This window comes from Astyanax mexicanus, chromosome 2 (assembly GCF_023375975.1).
Source record: "Astyanax mexicanus isolate ESR-SI-001 chromosome 2, AstMex3_surface, whole genome shotgun sequence".
Lineage (NCBI taxonomy): Eukaryota > Metazoa > Chordata > Actinopteri > Characiformes > Acestrorhamphidae > Astyanax > Astyanax mexicanus.
In genome coordinates this window covers 50702858-50715396 of record NC_064409.1, presented here as the reverse complement: position 1 = coordinate 50715396, position 12539 = coordinate 50702858, and the positions used below count along the sequence as shown (strand labels likewise).

The window sequence follows — 12539 nt, the reverse complement described above, 5'->3', positions numbered from 1 at the left end:
TTAAACAAACAAACAGACAAACAAAAAAAAAGAACCAAAATCTTTTGCTTGCTCTTCCTCTGCACTAAAATCCACTTGGGCTGCAGCCAAATAGCAGCATGATAACAAAATGTCACTGCGCGCAAGAGAATGACTTAGCAGACCTTATCCTCAGATCACCTTGCTGCACTCAACAGCGGAGGAGAAATCCGCACCAGGCAATTTATCTTCAGGAAGCCTCGCTGGGTAAATCTGAGCCGCAGCGCTGCCTAATGCCAAAATGATTTCAGTGACCCATCAAATCTGACAACTAACTGATGCAAATAATGCTGCTTTCAATGTTTCCCTACATAGGAAGCAGCTCACGACTGCGGGGTCTCGAGACATCGAGTCGGTCTTTAAACTTCATTATTTGGGAAACGTTACACCGTCAACAGCCAAACTCCCATATAAACTGAGCACATAATGCAGTCTGACAGGTGTACTCCAGCACCAGTGCAAACATACTGGAGGTGAACACTAAATGCCAACTCGGTTACATCAGCCAGCAGACACCCGCACTCGCTAACACTGCGCCAAACCACACGGCCATTCTGTCCACCCAGACACAGCAAGGTCAATCATGCTCTCTGGCACTCTCTGTGAACCTCTCAGCTCCACTGAAAGATACAACAATGACACTGTTCAGTTAAAGAGGAGGAGGATGTGACACATTAGTGTATCAGAGAAATATATTATCACTGTAACAGAACTTAACATTTACCTATCTAAAGTTCTAGCTATGTGTTATCCATTCTAAACTGCTGGCTACATGTTCATTACTCTAAATGAGTTTACTTACATCTTAACAGCTATAATGATTTTAGCTACAAGTTAACCGTTCTAGCTATGCCGCTGATTTTAGCTACATGTTAACCTGTCTAGCTAACATTAGCTACATGTAAACTGGTCTAGCTAACATTGGCTACATGTTAACTGGTCTAGCTCACATTAGCTACATGTTAGCTGGTCTAGCTAACATTAGCTACATGTTAACTGGTCTAGCTGATTGCAGCTACATGTTAACCGGTCTAGCTAACATTAGCTACATGTTAACCGGTCTAGCTGATTTTAGCTACATGTTAACCTGTCTAGCTAACATTAGCTACATGTTAACTGGTCTAGCTAACATTAGCTACATGTTAACTGGTCTAGCTGATTTTAGCTACATGTTAACTGGTCTAGCTAACATTAGCTACATGTTAACTGGTATAGCTGATTGCAGCTACATGTTAACTGGTCTAGCTAACATTGGCTACATGTTAACTGGTCTAGCTAACATTAGCTACATGTTAACTGGTCTAGCTGATTTTAGCTACATGTTAACTGGTCTAGCTAACATTAGCTACATGTTAACTGGTACAGCTGATTGCAGCTACATGTTAACCTGTCTAGCTAACATTAGCTACATGTTAACTGGTCTAGCTGTTTTAGCTACATGTTAACTGGTCTAGCTAACATTAGCTACATGTTAACCAGTATAGCTAACATTAGCTACATGTTAACCAGTATAGCTAACATTAGCTACATGTTAACTGCTCTAGCTAACATTAGCTACATGTTAACTGCTCTAGCTAACATTAGCAACATGTTAACTGGTCTAGCTGATTGTAGCTACATGTTAACCTGTCGATCTAACATTAGCTACATGTTAACCTGTCTAGCTAACATTAGCTACATGTTAATTGGTCTAGCTAACATTAGCTACATGTTAATTGGTCTAGCTAACATTAGCTACATGTTAACTGGTCTAGCTGATTTAAGCTACACGTTAACTGGTCTAGCTGACGTTAGATACATGTTAACTACTCTAGCTGATTTTAGCTATATGTTAACTGGTCTAGCTGATGTTAGCTACATGTTAACCGGTATAGCTAACATTAGCTACATGTTAACTGCTCTAGCTAACATTAGCAACATGTTAACTGGTCTAGCTGATTGTAGCTACATGTTAACCTGTCGATCTAACATTAGCTACATGTTAACCTGTCTAGCTAACATTAGCTACATGTTAATTGGTCTAGCTGACGTTAGCTACATGTTAACTGGTCTAGCTGATTTAAGCTACATGTTAACTGGTCTAGCTGACGTTAGCTACATGTTAACTGGTCTAGCTGATTTTAGCTACATGTTAACTGGTCTAGCTGATGTTAGCTACATGTTAACTGGTCTAGCTGATTTTAGCTACATATTAACTGGTCTAGCTGATGTTAGCTACATGTTAACAGCTCTAGCTAACGTAAGCTACATGTTTACAGCCCTACCTGACATTAGTTAAAGTAGTTAACATGTAATTAAGCTAACATCAGCAAGAGCTGTTAACATGTACTTAAAATCAGGTACATGTTAACTACTGACAACAACTGACGTTAGGTACAATTTAAGTGGTCTAGCTAATGTTAGCTAATTGTTAACAGCTCTAACTGATTTAAGCTACTTGTTAACTGGTCAAGCTAAGGTTAGCTACATTAACTACTTTTGCACACATTAGCTACATGTTAACTTCTCTAGCTGATTTTACCTAATGTTAACTACTTTAGCTATATTTTCCGCTCTAACCAATGTTAGCTATATGGTCAATACTAGCTGATTTTAGCAACATGTTAATTGGTCTAGTGAAACATTTAAAACTAGTTACAGAGTAGATGACATAGTTCACATAGGCTAGAACCATTGACATGCAGTTAACAATCAGCTAGACCAGTTAACACTCTTAACACACAGTTAACAAACTCTAAAGCTGTTAACATCAGGTAGAGGAAACAACATTGGTAACCGTTTTAGGCTATAGCTTTTGTAAAACAATTAGTATCAAATTTAATTTAAGTTTTTGCGAACAACAAATGGGATAGCCAGTACAACACAGTGCATCATAGAGGAGAGACATCATATTTTCAGATTTGTTTGATGGACGAAAAAAGGATAATAAAAAAAAAGTATTCAAAACCTCACACATACGATACTACATATAACTAACTGGATATAATTAAATGTTTTTTTACAGACTGCACAGCCCTACCTACAATTGGTATAATTAACATGTTCTAACAGTCTACACAATTTGCAATGAAGTTGGTGCAGTTGGTGTTGTAGAAGTGCATTACATTTAGAAATGTCTAAAGTGAAATATTCTGATTAAATATATCAAGGTAATGATGAATATAGTCACACTGCTCAGCTTTAGCATTCTTTAATGTGAGCTTCTCAATTCAATACACATGAGGCATCGAACAACAGGCTTAACAGACTGGAGCCAATAAAGGTCCCATTTTAATCCTGATCATATTGCAAGTGTAATAAAAATTTAACAAGCAAACCCGTAACGAGGGGAGACAATATATCTCCGAGCAGGGAAGAAAAGCACACTCCTCTTAAGCGTCTATTAGCTCAGCGCTAACATATTAGCTTGTGGCTGATGCGCTGTTAGAAAACACAGCACTTTAATAGTGCTGAATGTGCTGCTGAAATGCAAACATTAACATGAGGCAGATTTGTTTTTTAGATATTCCTTATTTTGTTCCTGTATTCAACAATAAATCAAGATGTGAGGCTGGAAGTTGGTGCAGTGTACGGTAATGAGAAACATCACTACCTTTCCCAATGTATGCAGTGTGGACTACAATTTCTAGGCTAGTAAGTAAGTACACAACACTACATTCTTAAGGGTCCTTGAGCAACACACCCAACACTACACTCAACACTACTCTTATCTACGTGTGTAACAGGATTCAAATGCATTTATATGCCACTCAAATGGCATAATACAAATGTATTGTACCAATGAATTCTTAACAATGAATTCAGTGGTGCTCCAGCATTACAATCAATGCGAAAAGAAGAAAAAGGTCAACACAAATAAACTCAGATTATTTGAACAGATCATAATGGGTGGATATTGGATTGGATTGGATGATTGTATCTGTACCTGTATCTGTCTGTAAATGTGAACAAATCTGCCCCTAAAACTGGTATATTTACGTACATTACCTTTGTTATTTTGCTGCAATGCTTGTGCTATTTTGAGTTCATACATGGCACCATATTCTGACCTTCCTTAAGAAATGTTTTGATGTTTGTTGTCTGTTTTTATTTTATACATAACAGTAAACCATAAACAGAAACATCAGGGAGTTTAATATCTTCTGCACATACCGTGCTGAATGTTGGAAATCACTAAGGCAAAAAGGCTGAATAAAATCCTATCTGACTACACACAATCATCTTGCACTCCCACAAATTGGGTATGTTTCTTATCAGGAACCACACATTAAAATAATTCAAATCTGAATTCTGAAAAGATTGAATCTGACATGTTCACACAGCACTGAAAGAAAAAAAGCCTGCAATTCGAGCCTAGGCAGCATTGCCAACATAACCTACATCAAAGTAAAACTGGCCTTATTGCACATTGCAGGAGTACAAACACTAGCGCACAAGACCAAACCATGACGCAAATGTAAAAAAAAAAAAAAACTACAGTCTTATATTTCTATACAATACAGTAGTCTTTAATAGTGTTGCAAGTGTGTTGGTCATGACATATAAACATAAACCATCACAACTATATGCACCATGAAAGAATTAATGCTTAAAATCTTTCCAAAACAGCGCTGTGAATTTATCACAAACCATATGCAACACATGTGGTGAGTTTTAGCTCTATGAATTTTGTGTTTTCTTGCGTTTTCCTCCCACTCAATATTCCAGCATGATGAAGGCCAGGCCGCGCCGCCCAGTCCTGCACGCATTGCCACACAAAGAGGCAAATTACACCTCTGCTATATTCCCTGCATTTCACAAGCTGCAATTTTACAAACTTGCATGTAATTTCCAGCGACTTATCAGAGACAGCAGAAAGCACAGGCAGTGACCTAATGAATGCATGGCTGCTCACAGTATCATTTGAAAGCAAGCATCTGTCACCTCCATACGCCTGCACTTAAGACCACCAGAAGACTCTCAGCAAAGGAAACTGGCCTTTGAAAATTCAGACAGCATTATGATTGGGAAATTGACTCGGAATTACCGTAATTACGAGCTTCTTACTCAGAGAAAACATTCAAGTTTCACCATAATTACTGGCTTGAAAGTTTGTCAAGCAAATGTCATTCCAGAGGACAGACTCTCGAGAGACCATTGGTTAAAAAACACTAACCTGCCAAATCTTTCAAGTTTTTTTTTGCCTTGCTTAAACGTAGACATCAACTGAAGCAAAACAGAGATGTATCTGTGGATTTATGGTTTTGCCAGAATGCTACTATGATTCAGTCACTGGCTACATTCAACATATTCAACAACTTAATTATTTATATTAACACTTCCCCAACCTCGCTTACATTAAAGTATACCTTACTCATGATTGGGTATTCACATTTTCACATTCTCTTTTTAGAACTGTCTTGTAACGTATGCATACTTATATTATATTCTATTTCTATGTCACATCAGTCACTTTCGTAATCGATGTCATTGCACTTTACTCTGTTAATTATTTAATTATTTATGACCATTAGCAACATCTACTGCACTGCTCTGTTTACAGATAGATCCTTACCTTGTATAGTTAGTTTTTTTTTATAGCCTTATATATTTTCTATTCTTCTGTGTTTTGATTTGTCTGAGTATGTTTCTTATTGTATTGTGTTGTAGCTGCTGGATGCCTAAATTTCCTTCGGGATAAATAAAGTATCTATCTATCTATCTATCTCTCTATCTCTCTATCTATCTATCTCTCTATCTCTCTATCTCTCTATCTATCTATCTATCTATCTACATCCATGTAGGTGGTTACTCTGGTAGCCATGGGGATCTGCATGGTAGTGGTGTCAACATATTTGTTTTTTTGTTTTTTTCAAATCAGCATTTTAGACAGGAACAGACGTTTTATACAACTGTTTGGATGCTAGGGGTGGGCGATATGTCCCTAAAGTAATATCACGATATTTCATGGTATTTTCGCGATAACGATACTCTTGGAAATATATATATATTTTGTTTTCAAGAATACACTACTGCAACAAAATGAAAATTTTTGAATAATTGCATACGATTTATTTCCCCTACCCCTACCTGAAATATAAAAAAATACAAGAATTTGATCAGATTTGTAACAGAAGTCAATGATCCAGAATGTCATGATGACTTATAATGCACTCTTAATATCTCCATGTAACCAGGATTAAAGTAAAATATACTGGATACTACGATGCTGGACAGATATAATCTGTCTCTAGTAAAAAAAGTAGTACCCTGATGTAATGGGGGTGGGTGATATGACAAGATATTTTTAGAGTATAATATCGTTCACGATAAATGTTGGCGATATTATCGCGTATAATATGATATGGCACACCCGACATGGATGCAGCCATTCTACAAGATTTAAAAATAATAATAAAAATAAATAAATAAATAAACAAATAATAACTACTGCATAAAACTAGAGAGATATGGACAGATACCTTCTAAATTTAACAAATATATCAGTGTTACATTAATCGTACTTCATGTATCCATAATAAAGAACAGTCATTTTCTCCTGTTCCCCCAGCATTGTACGCATGTAACCATCAACAATTTAGAAAACACCCAAGAAAATTACAGAGATATTTAAGGTTCAGAATTAAATGATAAATACAGCTGCAACAAACTAATCGGCATTACTTTTACATCTATTGGTTGGCTTAAAGAAGTTTGTGTGCATTTTCCTCTGCAGTTTTCTTCAGGATCAATAAAGATCCATCTATCTTTTCCACATCAAGTGAGTAAAAGAGTGAAGATACAGACAGTAAAGACTAAAGACGACAGCGGCTAACCTAAAAAAAGGTCTTGTAAAAGCTTTGCCTTGAGCTCCTGTGTGAGCTTCTACAAAAACACCTACAAAACTTCACATGATGAACACTCAGTGTGGTAAGGAACTGCTAAAACCACTGGTAAACTGTTGTTAAAAATAGTGTTGCGTGTTGTATGTTGTATGTTCGGCTTAAGGTGTAAGCTACATCTTTTGTCTGTGAATAGCTAAAGGCTACTGACTGGTTATCAGAGCTGCTAATTCTGACAGACTTGCTCGTCCACATAGATATGGATTCTTATGAAAAAAATTCTGTTTTGTTTATTGTTCTGAATAAGCAGGAGCTGCTATAAGACTTTTTCTGTGATGGATGTGGCTGATGGCCAGCTGTTACTGTGCTGATATGATGTCAAAATGTCAAGCGTTTAATGTCTTTATTTTATTATTACATGTAAAAAGGTCTGAATAAAAAAAAAATCTACAGACTTTCTACAATCATTAGACTTCCATAAGAATGCAACTTGTATCAGGCATTTTCATGACCGATCAGAATCGCTTAGTGTGCCTGCATTATACAACAAGACAACAAATCTATTTTATCTGACATATTCAGTAATTGACAGACTGATGTTTTCCTTTCAAAATTAATTGAAATCCTTATGAAGCAATAAATCAACTGTGGAAACAGTCACTAATTTCCTCTCTAATCTAAACACAGAAATACTGAGACATATCCGTTCAAGAACTATTCAATCTAAAATACAAATCCAGTCACCTCAGCTGAGAAAAGACGTTACAGCTCATTAGTTTTACGGGTCAATAGTGCTGAGTAACAAAGGGGGGCTAAGATTGCTTACCCTAATGGACAGTCAATGCCCACCTCCATAAAACCAAAACCACACACAGATACAATACAAATACAATACAAAGGACAAGTGAAAAACAGTCAGCTTTACCTGTCCTTGGTGAGGAAGACGACTCAAATCACACTGACTGAGATAAACAGGTTCACACACGGAGCTTAAGATCAACTGGAATTTGGCTCCTTTGTTAACTGTGGGTGTTTCGTGCACATATCTTGCTGTGACTGTAGTGAAAACAGACAAAATCTTGAGGGACTGCAGTTTAAGGATGCCTGCGCTGCACTGAACTGAACTGTATTCAGTGAATATGAATTATGTATTTGGTGTGTAGAAAGCTCACAGATCCATAGCACAGGCTGTAAATGCTATATCTGCATATTATTACGTTTTGTTTTATATTCATTACATTTACTTTTTACATGTGATTTTTCTTTTTAGCAATATTCCACACAACTACACCTTACATATACATATTCTACCTCATTAACCTCATTTGCACATCAATTACAGATTATTATTTGAGACATAGTGAAATAAAAAGCCATCATGCTTCTTCTTTTATAAATCTTGCTACTCAATAATTAGTACAAGGTTTTAATTTGCTGAGTCCCATCCCTTCTCTCATAAAACCAAACCACTTCAACACAAACATCCCATGTGCATTTTATTTACCGGGGAGAACCACACACACACAGATATAACCAGCCTAGCATGTGTGATAATATGATATATATGATATTGTTGTTTTATAATATATTGCTGGGCCCTAGAGTAAGCACAACATTGGAGAAACTATAAGCTAAGTATAACATTTCTTACACAGTAATGGTCAAATTTTGGACACACTTTAAATTCTGGGGTTTTATTATTTAAAGAAATTTTAAAATGTAAAGAGTTTAAACAAACCAGAATATGTTTTAAATTTTAGATTGTTTAAAGCAGGCACCTGGTAGATCTTCGGTTAACAGCTGTGCTTAACTTATTAACAAAAGTTTATTACTATCTGAGTAATGTTCTAATCTATATTAGGGCAAGAAAAATAACTATGACATGAAGGTCAGTCAAACTGAAAAAAAAATCAAGAACTCTGAAAGTGTCCTCAAGTGCAGTGGCAAAGACCAACAAAAACGTTATGATGAAACTGGCTCTCATCAGGACCACCCTAGATAAAGAGTTCCCTCTGTTGTACAGAATACGTTCATCAGAAGTTACCAGCCTCAGAAACTGCAAGTCAACAGCACTCTAGATAAGAATTGGGCTGCAACAACAAGATATAACAGACAATGTTGATTATTAAAATTTGTCGTCTACAATTTTAATTGTCGACCTATCGTTAATTTGTAACAGTACCGCATAACACAAAGTGCTGGGGACAGAAACACAATGGGAGATGACAAAATGGATCACACACAAGTTAAATTCAACAAAGTCTATATCTCCAAAAGGGCCCAAACACAACAGATTACATATTTAAACAGTAAATATCAGTACTCTCCATGTTTAAACAACATCTAGACATTTAAATGACTTTAAAATTCCATGTTCAGCTGTTTCTATCGTTTTTAAAGATGGAGCACATGGCAGAATTAATCGACTAATCAAAAAAATAATCACCAGGTTAGTTGACTAACAAAAGCATTAGTTGCAGACTTAGAAATTACTTCACAATGTATTTTGGTTTGTTTTAGAAGTTTCAGTTGTTACATGATTCCATGTGTGTTCCTTTAAAGTCTGGATGTCTTTAGTATTAATTTACATTAAAACACATTAAATGCGAAGGTGTGTCCAAACGCTTGACTGGTACTGTACTCTTAAAAGCCTTACAACCCCAAAGCACACAGCTTGTCCTTGGGTTATATATTTTTTTTATATTTAAGACAAGGATATCATACATACTACACAGGGGTTATAAGCAGTAGCAGCAGCAGCAGAGGCTCTCTCTCTCTCAGCATGTTTATCTGAAGCTGTGCCTCTGGGGGCCTCGTTGGCTCGCCTGATTACATTGAGAGGGGCATGCTAGTTAGCTGGCTGGCTAGCTAGCTGTTTTTACAGGAGACACCAGGGTCACTTCAGATAAACCCGGGCACTGTGACTACAAGCAGAGACCTTCAGGGCGCAGGTGAGAGCATGGCTGAGGGGGGAAGCGCTGGACATGAGGGCAGCGAGTCTCGGCTGCGGTGTAGCAGCTGAATCAGTGCAGACTCTGGGGAGCTAACAGGTTGGACATGCACTGAACAGCAGTAGCAGCAGCACGCGCTGGCTGGATGTCCTAGCAGAGCTAGCCTAGCTAACTGCGGCTAACCCAGCCATGGAGAAACGTGACAAAGCCAAGGGCAAGTGACTCCCCCCAAACATCAGTCAAACCGCGTTCACACACAGGTTCAGCAGGGACAATCTCACACAGCATAGGGAGCTCCACAAATATAGTTTAGCTTAGCCAGTCAAAGAACCGCAAGACCTGCATGCCTGCCGTGTGTCCCTTTATTTCCCCGCACCCTTAACCAGCTCAATCTAACACTGTGGAAGCCCCTTCCCAACATATTCAGCACATATCTCATTATTTTTACATACCAAGTCAAAATTCTGAGATTTTCTATAACAATTTTGAGAATTATTTAAGTCATTATTTTCATATACTTGATTAGCTTGTCGTTATTTTGATGTAACAGTAAAGTAAACAAAAGCCATGTAAGTTAAATGCATTACATATAGCAAAATAATGGCTTAGTACATTAAAATCATTCTATAGTATCTCTAAATGAGAGAATATCTCAAAATTGACATATTTCGAAAAAATCTACTTAGTATCTCAAAATATTAAGATAGTATCCCAAATGTATGCAATAGTATCCCATAATAGCAACTTAGTTTCTCACAATTATGAGATAGTATGTCACAGTACCAACTAAGTATCTAAAAATTGAGATAGTGTCTCAAAGTAACAACTTAGTATCTCAAAATTATAAGATAGTATCTCAACCTTATGACATGTACTTGTCTTGGTATCTCAAAATAATGAGATAGTATATCAAATTTATGTAATAGAATCCCATAACAACAACTTAGTTTAGCACAATTATGAGATAGTATCTCAAACTCAAAAAGATAAAATTTCCAAATAACGATTTAAGTTAAGTTTTAAGATTTAAGTTTCTCAAAATGACGACGTATCTCAGTATCCCAACAATACAGTGTAGTCAGCTAGTAAGTTATCTCAAAATTACATGCCAGTATCTCAAAATAACGACATAGTACCTTATAATAACGACAGTATCTCTACATTATAACTTAGAAATTCACTTTATGATGATAAAATACGTGCTGGTGTTTTTTATTATTTTGAGTGGCGGGAATGAGCTTCCACACACCAGCCCCTCTCTCAGTCTCAATCCCTCACACACACAGTGACATTAAACCCGTCAAACAAAGATGTTAGTTAACCGAGCTAGCCTCAGCGAGCTAGCAGCGCACAGACACTCACACACACTCAACCCGTCCTGACAAAACACTAAACAACAAAACTCCAGACTTCATCAAACAAAGGATTTTAAACAGGACAAAAAACACACATGAGGAGACCGCTGCTGCCGCCAGCGCGGTTCTGTCCCCGGCTAGCCTGCTAGCTGTAGCGCGCTAGCGTGGGCTAGCTCGTTAGCCCGTAGCAGCTAGTCGGCTAACGATTGTTACCCAGAGCTCCATCTCCTAAAACCGGGAGAAAAGCAGCATTCCCTCACACAAGACCAACAAACAGGACCTCACCCCGCCTGTAGACCCCGATCCAGCGGCAGTTCATGTGCACTCCATAGATCCTGGTGGTGAAAAGGTAAAACTGGAGTAACCGAAGCTCAAAACGTGCTGCTGTAATCAATCAACGCGCTCAACGCAAATCCACAGAGCCCGGGCACGCCAAGGTCCGGCCAGCGGAAGGGCCACTTCACTGGAGCGCGGCCATCACACGCCGAGACCCCGCTGAAGACTCAACACCGCCGGCTGCACCGGGCATTCCCCGTCCAGCTCCGCTCCGAGCCCGCTCCCAACACCGCGGCCGCTCGCCTCTCCTCGCCTCGGGGATCGGGGGATAAAATCCGCACTTTCACGAGGTTTTCATTCCGCTGGATTCCTCCGCTTCTGCTTTTCAGTGAATCTCTAACATGATCTTAATGGCTGTTTTCAGCTCTCAAAGGCGAGAGATTGATACAATGTAAGCAGCAGGGCAAGCAGGGGGAGCTGGAGCAAAGCCCGGCCTGGCTCCTCACGGAACGGACTGGGAGGAGCGGATCCCCGGACAGGATAACGCACACAGCGCGGAGCCGGAGCTCACAGAGAGGAGTGCATAGACCAGTGAATCACTACACTCCTCCATTATTCATCCAATTTTCTTTCTGTTTTTCTTTCTTTTTCTTAATTATTTTTTCTTTCTTTCTTTTATACATTTTTTTTCCTTTCATACTTTTTTTTCCTTTTTCGATCTTTCACTTGCTTGTTTGTATTTCTTTCTTTCTTTCTTTCTTTCTTTCTTTCTTTCTTTCACACCTTTTTTTCTTACTTTCATATTTTCTTTTCCTTTTTTGGTCTCTATTTACGTTTCTATTTCTTTATTCCTTTCTTTCTAGTGTTGGTATTCCTTCCTTCCTACTGTCTGTCTAGTGTACTTCTACTTATTTGTTTGGTCTTAAATATCTTAATTATTTTTTCTTTCTTTCTTTCATACATTTTATTTCCTTTCATATTTTTTTTTCCTTTTTCGAACTTTTATTTGCTTTTCTATTTCTTTATTCCTTTCTTTCTATTGTTTGTATTTCTTTCTTTCTTTCTTTCTTTCTTACTGTCATATCCTTTTTCCTTTTTTGATCTTTCATTTACTTTTC

General features: G+C 37.7%; 1 protein-coding gene across 2 annotated transcripts in view; it reads right to left on the bottom strand.

Annotated features, from left to right (window-relative positions):
• znf609a (zinc finger protein 609a) overlaps nt 1-11925 on the bottom strand; it is a 185003-nt gene extending 173078 nt beyond the window's left edge. The window contains exon 1 of one of the 2 annotated variants that reach the window (XM_049474499.1): nt 11431-11925. The gene's annotated coding sequence lies outside the window, so the exon portion shown is untranslated. The remainder of the gene's footprint in view (nt 1-11430) is intronic. The other variant, XM_049474500.1, reaches the window with a different exon arrangement.
• Nucleotides 11926-12539: the final 614 nt, after the last annotated feature.